At 44.1% G+C, this 15,546-nt stretch overlaps 1 protein-coding gene across 1 annotated transcript in view; it reads left to right on the top strand.

The window, feature by feature from the left end:
- Positions 1–15,546, top strand: part of LOC137536213 (uncharacterized) — a 116,095-nt gene that overhangs the window by 56,849 nt on the left and 43,700 nt on the right. The gene's annotated exons all lie outside the window — the stretch shown is intronic.

Raw genomic sequence — 15,546 nt, 5'->3', positions numbered from 1 at the left:
ATCTGTATATTTCCTATAAGGGACATCTAGAAGGTAGGATCACACCATTTTGTCTCCTTAATGTTGTACCTACCATATAGAACCACATAGATCTGAATTATCCTACTACCCTACTAAAAATCAGTTAGTACCCCTTGATCCTAGGGGAAGATCAACGTCGGAGAATCTCCGACGGATCTACCTTTTTGGGGAGCGACCAAAAGAAGAATAAAGGCCGAGTGGGGACGGTATTTCCCCACCGGCGAAAATGAGTGGTTGCCTCAATTACCAACCCACTCTTGTGAGTATATTACTTACTGTCTTTGTGAAATTAATCCCGTACATAATAACGTGCTGCACCAGATTGGGCTCCCGGACCCCCTGTGTTTTTTGTCTTCTACTACAACTACAGTGAAAGGACATGCTCTTGGGAGCTGGGGATGTTATGGCCAAAGTAGAGGACACTAATGCGTAATGCCTGCAGGCTCATGCTTCCGTTTGAGTAGGAATGCTCATTCGGATTCCGCGCAAATGCAATTTCCGAAATTCCGATCGGAAATTGCATTTCCGCATCGGAATGCGGAAATCGGTAATGCAAGTGCGGTAGGCGCACTAGAAAATCTGCATCTGCCTATTTTCTGGATTTTACATTACAGTAAAAATCCGCCGACTTTAGCGGCTAATAGCAAAGCACCCGTAAGTCCTAGAAACACCAAATTTTCAGGGTTTATAAAACAGAATCTTCTGAACAAGAGGCAAAAAAAGTTTTCAAAAAGACATTATAGTTTTTGAGAAAATCGATGTTAAAGTCGGGTGGAAATTCCGCATTGGAATGCGGAAATTGGTAGCAAAAAGCGGAATCGGTAATTGGTACATGACGGAATGCGGATTTACCGCGGAATCGGAAATTGGCATTCCGACCATCCCTACGTTTGAGGAGGAGAAAAACCTAGTGAGTGGCAGTGAAGGCGCCATCAGCGACTTGATCCCATAAGCTTTCTTCCTGGAGAGTGCCGTGCGTAGAGTGGTGGCTCAAGCTGTAGAGGAGCGTGACCAGGAACAGGAAGAGGAGGAAGAGATTTTGGAAACATCACCTGTGGCATCATCAACACCTGCAGCATCACAGTGGAAGGGGGAGGAGGAGGAAACATCTGTGGAAGAGGAGTCAGATGAGGAAGGTGGTTTTTGGAGGAGGAGGCGGAAGAACAACCGCAGCAGGCATCGCAGGGGGCTTGTGCTGCTCACCTTTCCCATGGTATTGTTTGTGGCTGGGGGGGGGAGGAGAACTTACCTGACATCACTGAGGAAGAGCAAGACAAGGTGGCTAGTACGGTGGCATCTGACTTTGTGCAGATGGTGTCCTTCATGCTGTCCAGCCTGTTGAGGTACCCCCGCATAAAAAAACTCAAGGGGAATGACCTGTACTGGGTGGAAACACTACTAGACCCTTGGTATAAGCACAAAGTGGCTGAGATGTTTCTAAATCACCAGAAGGTAGAAAACATGCAGCACTTGCAGAACAAGCTGTCAACTATGCTTTTAAGGGTGATGTCAAAGCACAACGGAATAAAGGTGCCACTGCCAGTAATCTTCCTCCTCCTCCCATGTCCACGCAGGCAAGGACAGGACACTCTAGCAATCTCATGGTGATGTCGGACATTCTTTACTCCAACGCCTCGCCTTACCCATTCCGGATCCACCCTCCACCACCGCCTTGACCGGCAGGTAGCCGACTACTTGGCCTTAAGTGTGGATGTAGAAACTTTGAGCAGTGATGAACCCCTGGACTACTGGGTACGCAGGCTTGACCTGTGGCCAGAGCTGTCACAATTTGCCATCCAACTTCTGTCTTGCCCTGCCTCAAGCATCCTGTCAGAAAGAACCTTCAGCACAGCTGGAGGCATTGTCAGTGAGAAGAGAAGTTGCCTAGGTCACAAAAGTGTTCAGTACCTCACCTTTATCAAAATGAATGAGTCATGGATCCTGGACGGCTACTGCCTGCCCGAAGACTAAGTCAGTCCCCACACACAGCATCTCAGCCTGCATGCCGTGTGACTGCCTGCCCCAAGACTAAGTCGGTTCCCACACAGCATCTCTGCCTGCAGGCTGCTTGACTGCCTTCTCCACCACCACCAACAGGGTCCAGGACTTCAGATGGATTCCTGAATTTTTAAGGCTATAATAATTTTTCTGGTGCGTGTACATGCCTGCCTAATTTTTCTGGCTGCACTGCGGCTGCAGCAAGAAAACAAAAGGCATGTACATGTGTCAATTCCCCTTCATGATTGATACCTTGTTGCAGTGAAAGGGCTTGCGTATCACAATGAAGCAATGACCGGCTAAATGAGTGTGTTGTGGTTGGGGGGCACGCCTGACCTCAGAAGATAATAAGGTTGTTGCTTCATTCAATCAGCTGGACACTCAGTCACTGTTGTTCTGTCACTCAGCTACCTCAGCCTGACCATATGGGCTTGAAAACCGCTATCGCATGCACTCTCGCCATTGTGTGCACCAGTCCAGCACAGCCATCACTACACAAACAGCTGTTTGCAGTGCGTTATACAGTGAGTTTAGTCTGTCAGTGTGAAGCAGTACACTAATTACACTACCTGATTGATGTATACACCTGCAAGATGTTTTAAAGCATTTTAGGCCTCCAATTTAGCAATGCAATGTGATTTCTGCCCTTAAACCCTGCTCTGCGTCAAACCCAGATTTTTCCCCGGGACTTTTGGCATGTATCCCACTCCGTAGGCCTGTGTTCTTGTTCCTCACGGACTACTTGAAAGCACCCCAAATAGCCCTTTTGAGGGCTAGCACATCAGGAACTGGATGGTTTAATGGTTAAGGGCTCTGCCTCTGACACAGGAGACCAGGATTCGGACCTTGGCTCTGCCTGTTCAGTAAGCCAGCCCCTATTCAGTAGGAGACTTTAGGCAAGTCTTTCTAACACTGCTACTGCCTATAGAGCGCGCCCTAGTGGCTGCTGCTCTGGCGCTTTGAGTCCGCCAGGAGGAAAGCGCAATATAAATGTTATTTGTCTTGTCTTAAATCATCTTTTCCATTACTTTAGCGGCCAGAATTAGTGTTTGTAGTTTTGAAAGTTCACCTGCCCATTGAAGTCTATGGCGGTTCGAAAAGTTTGCAATCCTTTTTCACATGTTCGGGTTCGAGGTTTGCGAACCTAAAATTGGAGGTTCGAGACAACTCTAACTGTTAGTGAGAGCAGGGTCAGACTTGCTGCAGATAGGTAAGGAAAGCATAAGCTAGGCCTGTGTTCTTGTTCCTCACGGACTACTTGCTGAAAGCACCCCAAATAGCCCTTTTGAGGGCTAGCACATCGGTCTCCTGTTTTTTATTTTGTACGTAACACTCCAAACTCCAATTTCAACAAAAACTGGTCTTAGTGTATTAAGTGATAAAGATGCTAATGCTGCATTCAAAACTTTCAAAACTTTTTCTGCTGTTATGATTTGGAGTTATCACATACTGTACCTTAGGAGCACTGAACCTTTAATTGCCATTGCCATACAGTTGCATGCTGGGGGGGGGGGGGGGTCTTTCTATTTATACTATATTCCTCCTCTTCCCTTTATTTCCCCCTCCATCTAATGACATAAGACAGTTCACTTCCTAGTATAGACCTCAGTAGGAGTGTCTGACAACTCTGGGAGGAGAGGAAGTAATGAATACACAAGTAGCAAGACGAGAAAAAAAGAGTGAGGGAGGAAATGATGTCAGGAGGTTAAAGGTAACCAATATGGAAACTGTGTGGAATAGGATTCTCTGCTTTTCCTTTATAAGATTTACAGGAATCATAACATGGAGAGTGCAATAAATCTGTTATGTATGTAGAATTAGGATGTATCTACTTATACAGTATATGTGTTTTTTTTCTAGGTTAGCATGCGTGTTACTTGTTATTTAAGTTGCAGGCACAGTACCACTCCAGTGCAATATTTGTAGGAATGTACTGTGATTTCTGCCCTTTAGGGACTAAAACCCGACTGTGTCAACTCTGTAATTTTTGGTGGGACGTTTGTCAGGGATCCCTCTCCGGCAAGCCACAGTCCTGAGTCCAGGTGTTAGACCCATTGAAGCAACTTTTCCTTCACTTTTGTGGGCAGAAACAGTCCCTGTAGGTTTTAAAATTTGCCTGCCCTGCCCATTGAAGTCTATAGCGGTTCGCATTTTAGCGAATATTTTCGGAAGTTCGCGTTCGCGAACACAAAATTTGATGTTCGCAACATCTTTAAGCCTGGGGAATTGGTGCGGGAAGAGTGGCCCTAAGGGGGCTTAAGGAAGCCCCAGTTAGGTATGGTACCTGAGACAAGTCTTGTCTCAGGTAAACTTTAAGAAGAATAAATGAGGTAAAGGTTATTGGGAAGACAAGGATAAAAAAGTATCGATACAAAATATGTTGTACAGTCAAATGCCGTTGGCTTGTAAACATTTTATCTGGTGATCTACACGGAGCAAACTGTTAGTTGAAGATTTTTTAAAAGAATGACTTACGTCCAGAAAAATGCTACCTGTATATACTCAAATATAAGTCAGCCTTGTGTTTAAGTCAATCCCAATATTTGACCCTTTTGAGCTGGAATTTCTAAATGACTCAAGTATAAGTCTATCCTGCAGTTAGCGGGGTATGTAGCAATGGGGAAAAGGGGGGAATCAATCCCCTGAATGCAAGTCAAGAGGACACTTTTCATCATGAAACTCCTAATTCAAAGTTGTTATTACACACATATATTTTCACTCTGTGGCAAAACATGAAATGCTGTTTAGTCATGTTTAAGCATACATTTATAAAGCAGAAAACATTTTTGGACTTACTCGAGTATAATGCGAGGCAACCCCTACTCTTTTATACTTTCAGTCAGTCCTAAATTTCATCGACCTATAGTCGACTATATACGGTAGTGTTTATATGAGTGTAAATGTGACAACTGAATCAGGTTGTCTTAGAAATTGTTATTATATGTGTACACAGTGCTTACACTTTCTGTAATGCTTTATAGAAGATATTGAACAACTGACTTTAACCTCTTTAGCGGTATCCCAGAGTCAGGCTCGGGATGGAAATACGCAGTTCAGAGCAGTAATCCCGAGTTGGATCCATTGGAGGTATGGAATGTGCAGGGCTGCCGCAGATCTATCAAGTGGTATGGTTTTTAGGGTCTCAAAACTTGTGAAAAAATGTCACCGCTTTTGGAAAATAAATCTGGAAATAATCATACCGCCAGGGAGTATACAGTACTGGAGGGGAAAAAACACAAAGACAACGGGAGCGCAAATGGTGCAGTATGTCTCAAATAGGTGTTCAAAAAAAATTCTGAAAAATGGGTACTCACAAAGGTGGGTTGCACACGGGGCAACCGACCACTTCAAGCAAGTGGAGTGCTTAAACCTGACTCCACTCAGGTATACCAGCAGTTCTGGGTCTGGTCGCTCTCTTAGCAAAAAGATCCTGTGTACCTTGATTACCACAGGTGGTGGGATCCCACCTTGGTTCAGGTGCGTAAGGTTCCCCACCCAGGCAAGTAGGGGGGATATGGCACAGAAGTGGTAAAGAGGCTCCAAATTTCTATAAAATACTCTAAAATCAATAAAATAACAAAAATGAGGTGGCTTACCTCACAAACGACAACTCACTTTGATAAGGAAGTTTCATTGGAGATTTAGCACAGGCAATGCGTTTCGTGGGACCAAGCCCACCTCCTCAGGCCAAATAAAGTGCCGTTGTGGTCTAACAACCGCATTTGAGGCACCCCAAATGCGGTTGTTAGACCACAACGGCACTTTATTTGGCCTGAGGAGGTGGGCTTGGTCCCACGAAACACGTTGCCTGTGCTAAATCTCCAATGAAACTTCCTTATCAAAGTGAGTTGTCGTCTGTGAGGTAAGCCACCTCATTTTTGTTATTTTATTGATTTTAGAGTATTTTGGGCGCCTCTTTACCACTTCTATACCACCATGGAGTTTAATAACATGGGTGTCTGATGAAGGTTGTCAGGCTCGAAGCAAGTAAAAAGGGCACAAGGCATGGCAAGTATTTTGGGAGCCGCTATAGGCTGCTATTTAATCAGTGGTGCTCATCCAATATTCCGGTATCTGAACTACCCAAATAATCTAACTTTTTCAGCTATCCGAACCCGGTTTCGGATTCCGGATATCTGTTAAAATCCGAATAGCATTATCCGAGTTAACTCGGATATCTATCTGAAATCCGGATATCTGGTTGAATACTTAGTTCAGATATCCGAGCAGGTTTTCAGGTCAGAATTCAGTTTTGAGGCGTAGAGTCCGAGAGGGGGAGAGAGAGAGAGAGAGAGAGAGAGAGAGAGAGAGAGAATTTAACCAATTTGAAGGCCACTTCCGGTTTTCTATCCAGGTATCCGAATCCGACCGGATATCCCAGATATTGGGTTCGGATATATAAAATTTACTCGGATACTAACACGTTCGGATTCGGATATCCGATTCGAATCCGAATATCTGGGTATCCGGATCCGAATTCAATTCGGATTTTGAAAAGGGGTATCCAAGCAGCACTGTATGTAATTAGCAGCTACAACCATGCACAGTGTGTAGTTTGGGGTGCCAAAACTGCAGCTATTGGCAGAGTGACAGGGGTCTCTCTGGAAAGATGTGCTTGGCTATAATATAACCAAGCATCAAGGTGGTAATTTAGGCACAGGGTTTTCATGAGGCACCGGGTTATTTCAATTATCCGGTTATTGGGTTAGTGTTAGGCACACACAGTTAGTGTTAGTAGTTGGTAAGGGGGTTAGTGTGCAAATATAGGGGAAAGGTTAGTGTAAGTGGGGGGGGGGGGGGTTAATTTGACAATTAGGCTTGTACCGCCCTCACACAAATGCTGCCTTTGGAAGGCTAGTTTTAACGATATCCAGGGTTGAACAACAACATTTTTGCATCTTATTTGCCAAAATTTGCAGCTTCAAACCAAAAAATGCTATCACAGTAACATGAAATAGGATTTTTTTTTTCTGCAATAATTCAGCTGTAAGTGAGCAACCATGTTTTCCCATGATGCATCACTCCCAAACATGCAAATCATCTCTTTATGCCCTTGAAAGCTGGGGAGGGTGGTCATGGCTATGGCCTAGTGCCCGTTTTTTAACTAGTAAATAATAAATATTAACTTTTAATTAATGAGTTCCTGGAAGAAACCCCTTTGATCTTAATAGAAAAGCCTCGACTTAGCTAGTCCTTACACACTTTCTCCTCGGTAGTGGGTACCAGAGGGGAGAATAGGTTCCTTGTAGAGATGTCACAAACCCACGGATTTTTGTTCGCGAAGTGCGAACTCGGCGAACGCAATAGACTTCAATGGGCAGGCGAACTTCAAAAACTGCAAACACTGTTTCTGGCCACAAAAGGGATGTAAAGATGTTTCAAGGGGTCTAACACCTGGAGGGGGGCATGGCGGAATGGGATACATGCCAAAAGTGCCAGGGAAAATTATGGATTTGACGCAGAGCAGGGTTATAATCCCTAAAAGGCAGAATTCACATTGCATACCTAAATTGGAGGCCTAAAGTGCTTGAAAACATCTAGCGTGTGTAGATATGGATCAGCAGGTAGTGTAAGTAGTGTACAGACCAAACTCACTGTGTAACGCACCGCAAACAGCTGTTTGCGTAGTGATGGCCATGCTGGACTGGTGCGCACGATGGTGAGAGTGCAGACGATGATGGTTTTCAAGCCCATATGGTCGGGCTGAGGTAGCACAGTAACAGAACAACAATGACTGTCCAGCTGATCGGATTTGGTCTGTCCACAATGAAGCAACAACCTTATTATCTTGGGTGTGCCCCCCAAAACACTCATATAGGTCATTGCTTCATTGTGATACACAAGCCCCTTCACCGCAGCTAGGTAACGATCACGAAGGGGAATTGACACATGTACATGCCTTTTGTTTTGTTGTTGCAGCACCAGAAAAATTATTAATCCTTTTGTTAGCGGCCGCTGCTATCAGGTGCAAGCGATAAAGCGGCTGAAGATGCTGCACCTGAAGGAGGAAGAGGAGGCGGAAGGTGGCTTTGCATTTGTGTGTTGCTTTTCCTCAGGTGGTCATCCCATTGCTGTTTGTGCTTTCTCATCATGTGCCTTCGTAAGGCAGTTGTCCCTACGCGGGTCTTGGTCTTTTCACGGCTCAATTTTTGATGGCAGAGAGTACAGATAGTATTGCTGTCATCTGAGGCAGACACACAAAAAAAAATGTGCACACCGCTGAGCCCTGGGATGATGGCACTTTGGTGGTGGCGGCAGCAGTTGACCTTAAAGATATGTCACGGTTGAGTGTGGAAGCTGAGGAAGATTAGGTGTTGTGCGTTCAATAGTCAACTACGTCATGACAATCTTGGGGGTTGATGGCATGTGCCTTCTGAATAATGTACTTTGCTTGAGGGGCCGCACAAAATCATGCCAGCACCACCTCGAACAGACCTGCCAGGTGGCCTGGCTCTGCCTCTGCCTGTTGTTTTGTCCATATTAGGGGGATGAAGTGAAAGGTATGCACTGACTGCTGGTATAATACAATGTGCAGTCACACAGATGCAGTGAAAGGTATGCTGTGACTGGTGGCAGTATAATACAATATGCAGTCACATTGGTGCAGTGAAAGGTATGCAGTGCCAGTGACTGGTATAATACAATGTGCAGTCACACAGGTGCAGTGAAAAGGTATGCAGTGACTGCTGGTATATAATACAATTTGCAGTCACACAGGTGCAATGAAAAGGTATGCAGTGACTGCTGGTGGTATAATACAATGTGCAGTCACAAAGGTGCAATGAAAAGGTATGCTGTGACTGCTGGTGGCATAATACAATATGCAGTCACACAGGTGCAGTGAAAAGGTATGCAGTGACCGCTGGTGGTATATTACAATATGCAGTCACACAGGTGCAGTGAAAAGGTATGCAGTGACTGCTGGTGGTATAATACAATATGCAGTCACACAGGTGCAGTGAAAAGGTATGCGCTGAATGTGCTGGGCCTGGCACAGTATAGCAATTAGCAAGGGCCAGCTGCAACAGACAGGGCTTTATATAATACAATGTGCAGTCACACAGGTGCAGTGAAAAGGTATGCAGTGACTGCTGGTATATAATACAATGTGCAGTCACACAGGTGCAATGAAAAGGTATGCAGTGACTGCTGGTGGTATAATACAATATGCAGTCACACAGGTGCAGTGAAAAGGTATGCAATGACCGCTGGTGGTATAATACAATGTGCAGTCACACAGGTGCAATGAAAAGGTATGCAGTGACTGCTGGTGGTATAATACAATATGCAGTCACACAGGTGCAGTGAAAAGGTATGCAGTGACCGCTGGTGGTATAATACAATATGCAGCCACACAGGTGCAGTGAAAAGGTATGCAGTGACTGCTGGTATATATTACAATGTGCAGTCACACAGATGCAGTAAAAGGTATGCACTGAATGTGCTGGGCCTGGCACAGTATAGCAATTAGAAAGGGCCAGCTGCAAGAGACAGGGCTTTATATAATACAATGTGCAGTCACACAGGTGCAATGAAAATGTATGCAGTGACTGCTGGTGGTATAATACAATATGCAGTCACACAGGTGCAGTGAAAAGGTATGCAATGACCGCTGGTGGTATAATACAATGTGCATATATACATTAGGGTCTGCACACCCATATAAATAGACCATCAAACTATATAGACCAATGTACAATCACGCAGGGTGCAATGTTATAAAAATACATGTATATTACATAAAAGAACATGCACACCAGACAAAAGATGCTTTTAAATGCAATGCTTATTATTGAAGTGAAAAACTTGTACATAAACCCCGATAAACGGGCAGGATACAAACATATACATATTAGCACAATTCTAACTGAACAATGAGAAATGACACAATGTTACAATATCCTGACAAACACAGAGATGGAGGAAAGACAGAATTTGGGTAAATGGGTAAATTCTGACTTTCCTCCATCTCTGTGTTTGTCAGGATATTGTAACATTGTGTCATTTCTCATTGTTCAGTTAGAATTGTGCTAATATGTATATGTTTGTATCCTGCCCGTTTATTGGGGTTTATGTACAAGTTTTTCACTTCAATAATAAGCATTGCATTTAAAAGCATCTTTTGTCTGGTGTGCATGTTCTTTTATGTAATAATAATACAATGTGCAGTCACACAGGTGCAATGAAAAGGTATGCAGTGACTGCTGGTGGTATAATACAATATGCAGTCACACAGGTGCAGTGAAAAGGTATGCAGTGACCGCTGGTGGTATAATACAATATGCAGCCACACAGGTGCAGTGAAAAGGTATGCAGTGACTGCTGGTATATATTACAATGTGCAGTCACACAGATGCAGTAAAAGGTATGCACTAAATGTGCTGGGCCTAGAGTTGAGCTGAAATTTTCGTAATTTCGCATTACTAAAATTACGCATGCGAAATTTGCGATTACGATGCGAAATTACAGTAGCGTAATTGCCATTAAAATCGTAATTTAATTGAAAATACCGTAAGAGTAATTTTCAACGCGTAATTTCGCGTTTCGTTCATGCCGTAATTTCGCATTAAACGCTACCGTAATTTCGCGTTAAACCGTAACGCTCTGTATAATATAAAAAAGCAGCCGACTTTAAGGGTTAATAGCAAAGCCCCCTTAAATGCTAAGAGCCTCAAATTTGGAGAATATATTAAGGAGATCAGGAGGAATAAGAGGAAAATTTTTTTTTTTCAAAAAGACCTTATAGTTTTTGAGAAAATCGATGTTAAAGTTTCAAAGGAAAAATGTAAACATTTAAAAACCCGCCGACTTTAACGGTTAATAGCAAAGCCTGCTTAAAGTTTAGGAACACCAAATTCCCAGGGTATATTAAGGGGATCAGTGGGAATAAGAGGAAAAAATTTTTTTTTCAAAAAGACCTTATAGTTTTTGAGAAAATCGATTTTTAAGTTTCAAGGGCAAAAATGTCTTTTAAATGCGGAAAATGTCATTTTTTTTGCACAGGTAACAATAGTGTATTATTTTCATAGATTCCCCCAAGTGGGAAGAGTTTAACTTACTTCGTTCTGAGTGTGGGAAATATAAAAAAAAACGACGTGGGGTCCCCCCTCCCAGACCTCTTTAACCCTTTGTCCCCCATGCAGGCTGGGATAGCCAGAATGCGGAGCACCGGCCGCGTGGGGCTCCGCACCCTGACTATACCAGCCCGCATGGTCCATGGATTGGGGGGTCTCGGAAGGGGAGGGGCAGCCAAGCTTTCCCCTCCCCCTCCGAGCCCTTGTAACAACTTTGTTACATTGTAACTACGCAGCACCCGACGTCACTCGCCGCCGCCGCATACCCGTCTGCGCTGCACGGACCCGACAGAGCTCTGAGCTATATAGCTCAGAGCTCTCTAAAGCATCTTTGTATTTTGGCTCCAAGGAGCCCCATTGGTCCTTAGCAGACCAATGGGGTTCCTTCAAATCAGAAGGAACCCCATTGGTCTGCTAAGGACCAATGGGGCTCCTTGGAGCCAAAATACAAAGATGCTTTACAGAGCTCTGAGCTATATAGCTCAGAGCTCTGTCGGGTGAAGGACGCTAAGTCCCCGCCGGCTCCGCTGCCCTCCCCGCCTCTGCCACATGTCACCCACATGTCACCCACATGTGGGTGACAGATGTGGGCGGGGTGGACAGCGGAAGCTGCGGGGACTTAGCATCCTGCACGGACGCGTAAATGTATGCTGCGGCGGCTGAGCGACGAGTGACGTCGGGTGCGGCGTAGTTACAATGTAACAAAGTTGTTACATTGTAATAACTTTGTTACATTGTAACTAATAGAACATTTCCGAGGATATTGCGTGGGATCATTTATTTAAAGGGACAGGTAAGTATTAATGGTTAATTAAGAATATTAAAGGATTTTTTTCGTGGTTATGTTTTTTGTTCAATTAAAATACTTTTTCTATGTGTTTGTGTGTTTATTTACTTTTAACTCTTAAAGGAAATGGGTAAGGGGTACAAGTACCTCTATACTCATTTCTCCTGGGAGGGGGGGTGGGCATCTGGGGGACCCCTTTTTAAAGGGGACTCCCAGATTCCACCATGAACCCCCCCCAGGAAATCGCGGCCTCCACCTCCACCGCCCATCGGAGGTGGAGAAGAGCCCCTTGTCCTTGGATTGGACAAGGGCTCGGAGGGGGAGGGGAAAGCTTGGCTGCCCCTCCCCTTCCGAGACCCCCCAATCCATGGACCATGCGGGCTGGTATAGTCAGGGTGCGGAGCCCCACGCGGCCGGTGCTCCGCATTCTGGCTATCCCAGCCTGCATGGGGGACAAGGGGTTAAAGAGGTCTGGGAGGGGGGACCCCACGTCGTTTTTTTTTTTTATATTTCCCACACTCAGAACGAAGTAAGTAAAACTCTCCCCACTTGGGGGAATCTATGAAAATAATACACTATTGTTACCTGTGCAAAAAAAACTGACATTTTCCGCATTTAAAAGACATTTTCGCCCTTGAAACTTAAAAATCGATTTTCTCAAAAACTATAAGGTCTTTTTGAAAAAAAAATTTTTCCTCTTATTCCCAATGATCCCCTTAATATACCCTAGGAATTTGGTGTTCCTAAACTTTAAGCAGGCTTTGCTATTAACCGTTAAAGTCGGCGGGTTTTTAAATGTATACATTTTTACTTTGAAACTTTAACATCGATTTTCTCAAAAACTATAAGGTCTTTTTGAAAAAAAAATTTTTCCTCTTATTCCTCCTGATCTCCTTAATATATTCTCCAAATTTGAGGCTCTTAGCATTTAAGGGGGCTTTGCTATTAACCCTTAAAGTCGGCGGCTTTTTTATATTATACGGAGCGTTACGGTTTAATGCGAAATTACGGTAGCGTTTAATGCGAAATTACGACATGAACGAAATGCGAAATTTCGCGTTGAAAATTACGCTTACGGTATTTTCAATTACGATTTTAATGGCAATTTCGCTACGCTAATTTCGCAACGTAATCGCAAATTTCGCATGCGTAATTATAGTAATGCGAAATTACGAAAATTTCGGCTCAACTCTAAGCAGCACACAGAGTGACAACATGGCCAATGCTGCTGCCTTTTATAAGGGGGTGCTCCAGGAGGGAGTGCAGCCTGATTGGCTGCCATGTGTCTGCTGACTGTGATGTAGAGGGTCAAAGTTTAGCCCAATGATGATTGCGTAGTTTGCGCAAATAAGTTTGCGTGCGAACAGTTCGGGACATCTCTAGTTCCTTTTCCATAATTCCATAATTTTGTACAAAGGTGCAAAAGGTGTAAAGGAATGAGGCCTCCCACAACTCCCACAAGCCCTTTTTATATACACATTAAAGTGGACCTGAACTCAGAACTCCTTTCTGCTCTAAAAGATACACAACAGCATAGTAACCTTTAAACAAAAAAACATGTATTTGCTACAGCTGATACAAATCCTAAAATAAATCTGCACAGTTTCTATGTCCTGATTCATGGAAGCAGACATATTGTTTACAGCCTGTACTTTCAAATGGGCTTATCTGCTCATCTGCCATAGGCAGTCATGTGACACAGGAGGGATATCAAATTACAAGTAGTGATTAGACACAAATGACATAGCCTAAACTCTTTAAATACATACAGGGTGCATTTCCTTTATGTTTTCCTTGTGTCCTGTACAAGAGTTCAGGACAGGTCCACTTTAAAGCACAGGGAAACAAATTTGTACACTTCACTGAGTTTCAAATTGTGTTTTCTGAGTTTGTCATTTATACTGAATGTTGTTTTTACTTTTTAACAATGTCACCAGATTAGAGATGCTCACCGAGAACTCGTGATCAGGGATTAGCCGTGATTCACAAGCATTTATTTACTATTCGACTTCCAAATCCGAGGAAATTTTTTCACTACTCAACTTCTGGATCCGACTCCGTGATCAATTCTGGATCACAAAAATTGGCCACGGAAATTCCATGGTTGAAAATATTCGGTCAGCAATCACGGGTCGTGATCGTGGGCTCACAGGAAAAATATTCCGTGATTATCACCTACTGACTTTAGCGGTTAATAGCAAAGTCCCCTTACATTGTAGAAACACCACATTTTCAAGGTATGTTAAGAAGAAGAGTTGGAACAAGAGGACATTTTTTTTTCAAAAAAACCTTATACTTTTTGAGAAAATCGATTTAAAAACTTCAAACGAAAAAAGTATACATTTAAATGTGGTAATTGAAACAATTCCTGCCGACTTTAGTAGTTAATAGCAAAGGCCCCTTACATCCTAGCAACACCAAATTTGCAGAATATGTTAAAAAGATAGTGGGTAACAATATTTTTTTAAAAATGTAATTTTTTTGTGCTGAGTGTGGGAAATTAAAAAAAAGATATGGGGTCCCCCCTCCTGAGCCTCTGTAACCCCTTGTCTCCCATGCAGGCTGGGATAGCCAGAATGTGGAGCCCTGACCGACTGGGGCTTCGCACCCTGAGCTATACCAGTTCACATGGTCCATGGTATGGGGGGCTCCGGGGGAGAGTGGCAGCCAAGCCTTTCCCTTTTCCTCCAAGCCTTTGTCCAATCCATGGACAAGGGGCTCTTCCCCACCTCCGGTGCCCCAGGAGGAGGTGGGGGTGACGACTCCCTGGGGGCGTTCATGGTGGCTTCTGGGAGTCCCCTTTAAGAAAGGGACCCCAGATGCCTGCCCCCTCCCAGGAGAAATTAGTATAGGGGTACAAAGTTCCCCTTGCCCATTTTCACAAAGGTTAAAAGAATCAAAAACACAACCACGAGAATTTTTTTTTTAATTTATCCAGAAATACTTACCTGTACCAATGAATATCCTTCTGATCCCCATTGGTCTGTTAATAGACCAATGAGGAGCCTTGGAGCCAAACTTCAAAGATGCTTTTGGCTCTCTAGCTATACTAGGTATACTAGGTATAGCTAGAGCTGTGCGGGGACCGGTGGTGTGTGGCTGCAGTTGCGCGGGTCGTCAGAGATCTTCAATCAAGGTCGCAAGTTAGAGGATATTGGCGTGGGAACATTTTCTTAAAGGTACAGGTAAGTATTTCTGAAGTTCGCAAGATAGAGGATACTGTCGTTGTGGGACATTACCGAGGATATTGGCATGGCATTTTCTTAAAGGTACAGGTAAGTATTTCTGGTTAATTAAAATTAATAAAAAATGTTTTCTCGTGGTTGTGTTTTTATTTCTTTTAACCCTTTGTGGAAATGGGTAAGGAGTACTTTGTACCTCTATACCCATTTCTCCTGGGAGGGGGGTGGGCATCTGGGGTCCCCTTCTTAAAGGGGACTCCCAGATGCCCCGATGAACCCCCCAGGAAGTCGTCGCCCCACCCCCTCCTGGGGCACCAGAGGTGGGGAAGAGCCCCTTGTCCATGGATTGGACAAGGGCCCCCCATACCATGGTCCATGCGGGCTGGTGTAGCTCAGGGTGCGAAGCCCCAGTCTGCTGGGGCTCCACATTCTGGCTATCCCAGCCTGCATGGGAGACAAGGAGTTACAGAGGCTCAAGAGGGGG

The sequence above is a fragment of the Hyperolius riggenbachi genome, chromosome 10, assembly GCF_040937935.1.
Source record: "Hyperolius riggenbachi isolate aHypRig1 chromosome 10, aHypRig1.pri, whole genome shotgun sequence".
NCBI lineage: Eukaryota > Metazoa > Chordata > Amphibia > Anura > Hyperoliidae > Hyperolius > Hyperolius riggenbachi.
Note: the sequence above shows the minus strand (reverse complement) of the source record. Positions and strands in the feature narration are given on the sequence as shown.